Raw genomic sequence first — 10290 nt, 5'->3', positions numbered from 1 at the left:
ATTGCTCATTTCGGAAGAGATATCACGCTGGGCCTTCTACTACTTTTGTGATTCAAAGCTCAACTAAGGATGGATGGGAAATAGTTTGGTGATCTTAGCTCAGTCCCTAATGGCAAGAACTTCATGTTACAAAGCCAATAAACTACGCTGCCAGACTTGCAAAAAGAGAGTCAGGGGGCTTATCAAGAAAATGATCTCTTCAAGGCACAGGAGGTCATTTGTGAAAATGTATATTATTCTAGAATAATTCTGATCAAAAGTTAGAACCCCAGTGGATCCCTTGTGGAATAACCAACCATATTTGAGTAGGAAAAGAAAAAGGCAAGGAAACTTACTGTATAGGCTCCTAACTTATATGAAGTTTATTTAGCATGTTGACCAAACAATTAGCTCTTTCTGGGCAGAGGCAGAAAGAGTAAGATGTATCCACATCCACCTCCAAAGCTTCTGACCTCTGGGTCCTCTGTCTTGAGTCATGTCCCAGCTGTGCTTAGAATCCTGAGTCTCTCTCCTTCCACTCCTGTGCACTTCTCCATGCCCCACCACATGTGCCAGTTTTTACTAAAGTATGAAAGAGGAAGAAGGGGAGGGAGAGGAGGATGGAAGATTCAAGGTGAAGGGATGTGCTTTTCTGTATACGTGATAGGTTTCAGCTTACTGTAGTGTCTATTACATTTTTCTCCTAGGATAGGGCATTTCAGAACTAAGGTGACTCATGATTTCATCTGACATTTTATTATCCTTTCTGGCATTGCCCTAAGAAATGCCCCTTGAGTAACTCTCATCCTTTTTAGGTCCCGTGAGTCATGGTTAAGCAGAAAAGGAGAAGGGAAAGAGAGCTATTCAATACGGAAGGACGGGAAGAGATGGCAAGTAATTCTAGAGAGTATAGAGTGGGGAGACTATCTGTCTGCCTTCCCAGGCCCTGATTATCTAGCTAGATATACTATCTCTGTGGAACGTCACCATTTAATGTCCACCAAGGTATTAGTTGGTTAATGAAGAGAGTAATCAGCCTCCCCAGTGTCCTCCTTCCATCACCAGGGCAGCAAAGGTGGTTCCTAATAGTGGTCTCCTAGAGACAACACTCTTCACCTTGTTGAAGTCAAAGCAGAGAATGAGATGACTTCAGGAGATGCAGTGCTGCTTTGATTACTCCTTTTTTGCGCATGTTTAGATTGTAACTCCTCTGGAGCGGGGAGGGGGGGTTGGGGGGCACCCACGTGATGAGCTTCCAGCACCTTGCCAGTGCTTTGCACATTGTGAAAATTGTGATTTTATATTAATTCAGCATTGTGAATGCTGAATTAATATAAAAAGATTGGGAGAAGGCTTTGCTCCTATAAAGTTGATTTGCTTTTTCTTAAGCTCACTATACATTCTTCTTTCACTTCCTGCAATGCCACCCTTCTCCCTCCTTTCCATTTACCCAAGCCTCACCATTTGCCAAAGCCCAGAACCAGTCCCTCTAGTTCGACAACGTGTTTCAGACCTATCTGGCCTTAGTAATAAGCAAACCTGACTCCAAAGACCTGCAACCCCTGATGACTGCTTTTCTGGTTGGTGAGGAGCATGATAGTTTGATTAACATATATTGTGAAATTATTACCACAATAGGTTGGAATAACATCCATCTTCTCATATAGATACAGTAAAAAAAAAAAAAAAAAAAAAGGAAAGAAAGAAGGAAGGAAGGAAAAAAAAAACCCTTCTTCTTGTGATGAGCACTCTTAAGATTTACTCTCTTAGCAACTTTCTTGTACCTTACACAGCAGGGTTGGCTCTAGTCATCACATCATGTCAGACATTACATCCCTAGTACTTACTTATCTTATAATTGGAAGTTTGTATCTTTTAAGCACCTTCCTCCAATTCCGCTTCCTACCACCCTCCTCTGGTAACCACAAATCTGAGTTAAACAATAAATTCACAACACCAAAAAGTCTGAGAATGACTGATCTAATTTGGATTATTTGAAAAGAACTGATTATTTTGTTTCTAAGTTCATATGAATGGCTTTGGATGGCTTATAGTCTGTGAAGCAGGGTAAGAAAGAGCTGTTTCTCCAAACAAGCTGGGTGTTGTCATACCACCTTATCTTTACTCAAGCCCACTCCTCAGTCCAATGTGTCCTTCCAGTTCCCTTCTTTCTTCTCTAGTGAAATTCTGCTCATCTTTAAAGCTTAGCTCAAGGGTGACCTCCTAGGAGAAGACTTCCTTGGTCCCCTCCCACTCCCACTCTCTTCCTCTCCTCTGTCCCCACGGCGTTTGGTTCAAAGCACTGGGAAAGCATCTGTCATAGCATATTTCAGTTAGTTGCTGTTCCATGCTAGATCAACCATGAACTACTTAAAAGAAGGATAAGATCTCCATCCTTTGTTTCTGGTCCACACCTGACATGAAGCAAGTTGCCCATAAATAGTTGTTGAATTAAAATGAGTGGCCATTTCCAGGTCTGACCCACTCCCTGTACCCAGAGGAGTAGAGCCATGTGGGTGAGGGGAGGGGCAGCCCTGATGGCAGGCTACTCTGTGTAATTATCCTCTTCTGGTGAATAATGGGGCTTCAGCTCTGTGTCTGATTCTTTGATGAAGATGAAACTATTTAATCAGATTTGGTTGCTCATCTCATCATCTTCCCGTATCACACCCTTCCTGACGAGTTCATTAGCTGGAAGAAAAATTGATGACCTCGTTAGTTCTGCACATTGGTTCACTTAGGACAAATTGGAGCTTTAGAATGTTGCTCAACTCTGACCCATGGTGGGACAAAGTCTCACTCTCAGGACTGTTTGGATACATGGTGCCCTTGATGCCTTTGTGTGACAGGTTACCCAGGAAATTTCTGTTTGAAATAGTGTCTTTTCCAATATAGATATCCCCCTCTTAGGTTTCTTCTCATCCTGCTCAGTGAGAAATATACCACTCGGGGATCCCTGGGTGGCTCAGCAGTTTAGCGCCTGCCTTTGGCCCAGGGCGCGGTCCTGGAGTCCCGCTGGAGTCCCGCGTCGGGCTCCCGGCATGGAGCCTGCTTCTCCCTCTGCCTGTGTCTCTGCCTCTCTCTCTCTCTCTGTCATGAACAAATAAATAAATAAAATCTTAAAAAAAAAAAAGAAAGAAATATACCACTCTCTCTCAGAGCACACCTTTTCTCTACCTCCCACCTCAAATATTTTTTTCTTTGCCACCCATTGAAATTTTATCACTCTCCAAGGCCTGGTTTGCTTCCTGGTCATGCCCCCAAGCAGGAAACATTCACTTCATCCTCAGGGTCATGACTTAGGTGGATTTAGAAGCAGAACATGTTGGGATCTCAACTGAAGGACCATAGGCAAGGCCTGGAGAAAGGCACACACTAGCAAGGACTCTTAGCCAAGGATCTGAAACACTGAGTGCACAGATGGAAGGTGTGGTCAGTTTCTGGTGCTGTCCAGGGGAACTATTTTGGCAAGTAGAGCATAGCAGCCAGAGCAGACTGGGTGGTGGGTGATCCTGAGGGACAGGGGCAGAGGTTGAAGGATTATGGCCCTGAGTGGTGCTCTATTCCGTCTTTTTCAAGTGGTTTTCTTTCTCCCCTTCTAACTTTACTCTATTTTCCTGACGAACTCACATTTGGTTTTCAAAAGCGAATTTTTTCTAGAAAGCCTTTCCATTCATCCTCCCTGATACTGTAGGTTTCTCCCATCTCTGTGTTAGCTCTCCATCTTGAACATATTTTAAAAGCTGCATTTGTCACATAATGTGATGACTCATTAAAGGGTAGGTTTCTTTTGCTTTCCAGAGAACTCTTGAAAGTAGAGATTTTGTTTCTTCTCCCTTGACTCTTCATGCCAACCATGGGTCTGCCATCTAGCAGCCATTAAATAATTACCTGTTAAATAAAATAATGAGTGAATGAGTTGTGGGACACCATCTTGCAGCTGGGAGCTATATCCGTGGAAAAGGGGGGTGAGCATGGGCCCAATGGAGCCTCTTGCCAAAGTTCAATACTCAGTTTTGGTGATACTGTCAGTATAATACGGGAAACTGAGGCAGAAGGCCAGTTTCATGGCCTGGAACGGCACTCTGCCTTCTAAAACTGTTGACTTGGGTTTAATGTTTTTGACAGATAACATTGTTGACACTGGTTCAGCTGCTTCTTTATACCAGGTGACTGTTTATACTGGATTAGCTCTATTATTAGCTTATTCTTTTACATGTTTTCCATTTTTAAAAATGGCTACAGCTATATACACTGCTTTACAGACACATAGGTCATTGTTGGCTAAACCCAGACATCTGGGACATTGCAGGTTAGACTAAGGCCAGTGCCCAAGAGCCATGCTTGTCTGGGAGAGGATGTCAGACAGATCATTTTCTCACAAGGAACAGAATCTTACTCATACTAAATGTAAATAAAACAGACAGGGCCAGGAGGTCTCCCAGACAATCAAGGGGAGGGGGGGGAAGCTCTGGGGACACACCTGTTGAAGTGATAGATCCTGATTCTGGAGCTTGTTATTCACAGGCCACCCAGCATATGGTTGCTTCTTTCTATCATTGGATTAAGTTTCACACTCTTGATTTTGGCTCAGGTCATGATCTCAGGGTTGTGAGACTGAGGCTCCATGCTGGGCACACTGGGTGTGGAACCTGCTTGAGATTCTTCTCCTTTTCCCTCACCTTCTGCTCCTCTCCTCCACTAGCTCTCTCTCTCTCTTTCAAAAACAAAAAACAACACATACAAAACAAAACAAAATCCAAATTCCCATTTGGAGCACCTGGATGGTACAGTTGGTTGGCTCTGACTCTTGGTTTCAGCTCGGGTCATGGCTCCAGGGGTCCATGAGATTTAACCCACATCAGGCTCTGCACTCAGCAGAGGTGTGCTTGAGTTTCTCCCTCCCTCTCTCTCTGCCCATCCTGCTCATTCTCTCTCTCTCTCTCTCTCTCTCTCTCTCTCTCTCTCAAATAAATAAATCTAAAAAAAAAAAAAGATTGGGGAATGTGAGAGAGAACTGTTTGGGAGTGTGTGTGGGGGGTGGTGGGTAATTTTGATGGAATTACTGTTCTGACAACATGCCATTTAAACTCACCTCAACCCTTATGTGCTACTCCTAGAAATTAAATTGTAAATTTTTATATTAAGTACCTTGTCTTTTTTCTGGGCAAAGGTGTCCTCAAATGTCTGTAAAGTGAAGGTAGAAGCTTAGTTTCATTAAAACAAATCTGCTACCCACCTTTCCCTGGGCTTGTTATAAAGACACCTCTTTAACACTTAGTGCCAGAGAGTGACATCTGCTTACATAGCTTTCTAGGGAATTTCAAGGATTTTGTTCAGAGCCAATTAAGCCCACCTGTTCTATCTCCCCCGTAGGAGCTGGAACAGGCAAAAGGGTTAATGTGCCTCTCTAAAGCAGTGTTCCCCTAGCACTTATCAAATGATACACTCACCTCTCCCCTGTCTACACCTATAAATGTTAACTAGGCAGGAAAGGTTTGATGTTGACAGAGAGGGATCAAGATTCCATTTTTGACAAGCTGACAAGTTGGGAAAATTCGTATTCATACAACTGGGAGCCATGTCTTTCTAATATATGATACTGATTCTTACCCAGAGCTTTCTCTCTTTTTTCTTTCTCTGAAGCATACCTAGCTCCCAGGGCAAAGGTAGATGGTGTGACACACCTTTCCATCCTGCTTCAGCTGCAACATGTTTAACAAGCCACTGTCTCAGAATAAGGGCTGTGTGCTGTTGGATGTCCTGACCTTCTTCCCCTTCCACTCTCTTTGGTATTCTAGTCCATTTTCCTGACCTGGAGAGAGTTTGAAGTTCGCATAGTTGCCTTGGATAGTGTCAAAGCCTGCCTCTGTGTATGCGTCGTGTTGTCTGCTGCTGCAAGCATCCCTGTGTCCCAAAAACAACATGGAGAATTTACTACTGTGGTTCCCCCTCTGGACTGCTCTGTGACTTAGCCTGTCACCAGAGAGGACTTGGGACAACCAAAGCTGCTGCTTCTAGGGTGTGGTGAATTTTGTTGCTCTGTGTTAGAGATTTACATTGAAATGACAAACTTCTTAAGAACCTCTTAAGAAAAAAGGGGTAGTGGTTAATGTGAGGAGTCATGTAGACTAGAACTAGAACCAGAAGCAGACAGCCACCAAGAACAGAGACTACCACAGGAGCAGGGTACTTACCCAGCTTCACAGTAGGATTGGTTTGGTTAATTACTGTTGCCTCCAAGACACCTCAGAGAGTCACCTGCTAGCCTGTAGATGAACAACTCTGGTGTCATGTGCCCATCTATTCTCCAGTTGATGGCTACCCCTGGGCAGGGAAGAGTCTAGTAGTGTTCCCTCTTGCTTAAGGGAGCTGAGAACAGGACACTCCTAGCTATATATGATATTGGCCATGGAAGATACCCTGATTGTCATGATCAGAGCAGACAGCCCAGGACTCATGCAGCCAGTGAGGACAGAGAGGAGGTTGGGACAGAAAGGAGGTTGAAGAAGAAAGTGGTTTTGTTTGCCAATGGAGGCCATAAAAGACCTGAGACTAGAGTGAACATTGCTGCCCCATACTATCACTCTTTTTTGCTGCCACCAAATAGCTGTGGAATGCCCTTCTCTCTTTCATACATCCATGGTATTTTTGGTAACTCATGTCTCCTTCAAACCTGCCCTTTCTGGTCATTTAAAATATATCTTTTGTGCATAACAATTATGATGCATGTCTGTTTTGCCTGTCCAGCTTTTCTTCTCTCGTATTGTGATAACACTTCCCAGTTTTCCTTTAGAGAATCACCCCACTCTCAGTTAATGTGCTTCAGGTGGAGCTGGTCTCATTACTGTTTTCAACTGATCAATCCCATTCTCTGGGATATGGTGATCGGTTCAGGAAAGGCCACATGATCATTGAGAAGCCACTTGCTACTTTTGCTTGCATTTTGAAAAAAGGAGTCTGTCTTTTTCAGAGATTGCAGGCTCGAAGGTCCACATAAATATGGAGCTCCTAGAGCCATTTTCACTACCATGTGGGCCCAACAGAAGAGAGCCACCAGAGTTAGAGACAAACAGAATCATTTGAGCCCCTTTGTTTTATAGAGAGATAAATAATGATATCTCAATGAGATGAAATAGTCTCCTCTCTCCCCCCGCCCCAATTTTTGTGGCTAATGTCAGTTTCAGCGAGTTTCTGACATTTGCAACCATAAGAGCCTTGACTGATACAACAGTGTTCCAAGGTGCTGGAGGTTGGGGGACAGAAGGAAGAGACTTGTCCTTCGTCCAGCCCCAGTGTTACCCCAAGGGGGTCTGTCTGACTCCACAGACCCACTGGAAATCCCAGTCCTGGAGAATGAGTTCTAAGGTTTTGGTGAACATCTGGGATACAAGGGCTCAAGAAGCTCTTTTCCCCTCTCTCCACTTCCCACCAAGGTTAGGGGTTAAGTCAAAAACACTGAGGTTGGATTTTTCTGCATAGACTCCTGGAATCTCCCTCTTAAAAATTATCTCTGGATTCTCTGTATTTAGGCTCTGGGAGTCCTCACCCATTGTTTCACACTACTGGATTGTTCCCTAAGCTGTAACCAATGTGATGAGATGGCTCTGGGCTGCCCTCTTCTCAGAGTGACTGCATAGGCAGTTTTAGGCATGGGAGAAACACTGCCTCTTAAATAAAAAAATAAAATAAAAAAAAAAGAAACACTGCCTCTTGTCTTCTTTTCCTTGGGGATCTCATTTCTCCTGGTCTTATGAATGATAAGATCGAGTTAGGGTGTGGGTCAAGGGGAATAAGACCAAAGAGATGACAAGGCCGGCTTGGCATCTAGCTCATGCGTCTGCCTACCAGCTCAATCACCTCAGGTCCTCTTTCCCATCCCATTTCACTGCTCTAACTTTTCCTTGTCAGTATCCTCCCTGCACAGCTACTTTTGAGGGCCACTCTGCTGACAGCACCCTAGGAAAATACACTGATGCTCCTGAGCCAGCTGTATTTCTCCTCTCCTCACCTCAGCACTGCTGGTGCTCAGAGCCTCACAGCACCTTTCCTGGAGAGAGCTCCTTCCACTTCTGGCCCCACGCCTCGCCTCTAGGGCTGCAAGCCAGGCCAGGGGAGTGGGGCCAGGTGGCACATCATCTCCCAGAAGCCCCATCTTTCTTTATACATAATAGCCTACATACACAAACTCACGGAAATAAACCACTGAAAACCAGGTACAACAGCCTGCTCCATGTTACCAAGAACACCTGGACCACAAGAAGCTTAGGAGCTGGAGGGCAGTATTTCCCTTGACTTAAATACAGAATCTTCTTTTCAGATGTCAAAATGCTTACATAAGAAAGTTGCTTTTTCACTTGGTAGCAAAGGGGCATCTTCTATAACAAGGGAAGTTTTATTTTTCAGCTGTGATCTAATTTCTCTCTCCCCTAAACAATGATTCCCTTCTCTCTCTCTCTCTCTCTCTCTCTCTGTCTCCTGCTTTAGACACTATTAACATCCCACAGGAAGCAGTGTTTGTACAGTGCTCCTTGATTAACGAATCCCCAGGGAATGAACCTTCTTTATAGGATGTGGGGCTGAGCTCAAAATCACTTCATAAATCATGCAGCCTTGTTACCGTGCTGGCGACCCCCGGTGCACAGCTCCTGTTTGGTACCACTGCGCTGAGGGTAAGGGGACAAGACTTGTTCCCTGTTCCCAGGCTTTTCTTGTCTGTATCCTTCTATCTCCCCCAAGTAGGGATGGTCCTCACTCTCCATCCTCCTCTCTGCCCTCTCTGTCTTCTACTTCCCTTCTCCTCCCTCAGATCCTCTTGTCTACCCAGGCTCCCCATCACCCCCCACACACCTTACAAACAGTGAGAAATGAAACTCATTTACACTGAAGATTTAATTAAAGCAAACATTTGCATTTTTAGCTGAATTGTAGAAAAATAGGTTTCTCTAATCCCAGGCACCTGGTGGTTTCAGCAAGCAGGTAGAAAGATGTGGGAAGGAGGAAGTCTTGGGAATAAACACAAAATCTACTCCACTGGGTGTGAATACCAATACCAAAAATTTAGACCTTTGCCATGATTACTGGGTGGGACCAAGGGGGCTCATTGAAGGCTTCTTCCCCTCTAACCTTTATCTCTTGTCCAGCAGAGGAAATCCAACCCCAGAAACAGATTTTGTGGGGCATGATTTTTATATAGTATGGGGAATGAGGTGGGGTCCTTAACAAAAAATACGAAATTACAGATACAAAATTAAGTATGAATGGGTGTATCTGTTTAGATTGATAAGTCAAAATAAATGATAAAATTTAAAATATCACAATCATCTCATAATCTAGAAAGATTAATTAGACCCGTCATTAATTATTTGCGTGGCATATTTCTCCCAATACTTTCTCCCCAATATTTTCTAACTGAAAATACTTTGCCTTCTCAAATGACAATTCTGCAAAGTTTTCTATAGAGGAAAATAATTTCCTCAAAGATAATTCCCTGTAATATGGCTGACAGAAAGTTTTCACTTATTGACCATTTAGAGAAACTTTTTTTTTGAGCTTCACAAATTATTATTGGCAATGTCATATATGTTTTTAGGATTGTTTTTAAATTTGGGAGGAACTTTACACAGTGTCTTTCACTGAAGACCTGCAAGACTTTAGAACATTCAAAATTTTCTTGTGCAAGGGCTAGTCTTATATTTTCTTTGAAATAATATCCTGCATTAACAATTTTGTTGTGAAAACTCTTTATAGTATATTAATTTTGTGGTATTCTCATTCATACTATATTTTATAGGTGCACAAAATGTATGACTTGATTCAGTATTTTTGTGAAAATGTATATAGCATACAACTTGTCACATAGAAAGTCCCAGCTATTTGTAGTACTACTAAAGGTTTGTGCCTATAAACACAAGGAGTCTTATATCTTCTAAATCACGTGATTCTTACCAGAATTCTAGAAAATATGTAGTAATTGTGTACCTTGTATTACTGAGCTTATTGTTGATAGGAGATGCAAATTCTGTTTTGACTAGGTGGTGATGAGAGCTGAATCTTCATAATTTTCTATATCTGATGATTGGAAGGATATCCCATGTAACTACTTTCTGGCTCTATTTCAGAATGCATTTCTTCTCCTGTACCAACATATGTCTGGTATCAGTTGGCAAAGGACACATTCCTGTAGCTCTTGCACCTCTTGCTCTGCACCTTTATGAGCCAGCAAAGTGGGTGATAGAAGTATTCCTGGAAGACATTCTTATACCAGGATGATAAGCTGTACTGGCATAACTGTACATAGAAGAGATCTTG

Source organism: Canis lupus, chromosome 30, assembly GCF_003254725.2.
Source record: "Canis lupus dingo isolate Sandy chromosome 30, ASM325472v2, whole genome shotgun sequence".
Taxonomy (NCBI): domain Eukaryota; kingdom Metazoa; phylum Chordata; class Mammalia; order Carnivora; family Canidae; genus Canis; species Canis lupus.
The sequence above is the reverse complement of the archived record's forward strand: the minus strand, read 5'-3'. Positions refer to the sequence as shown.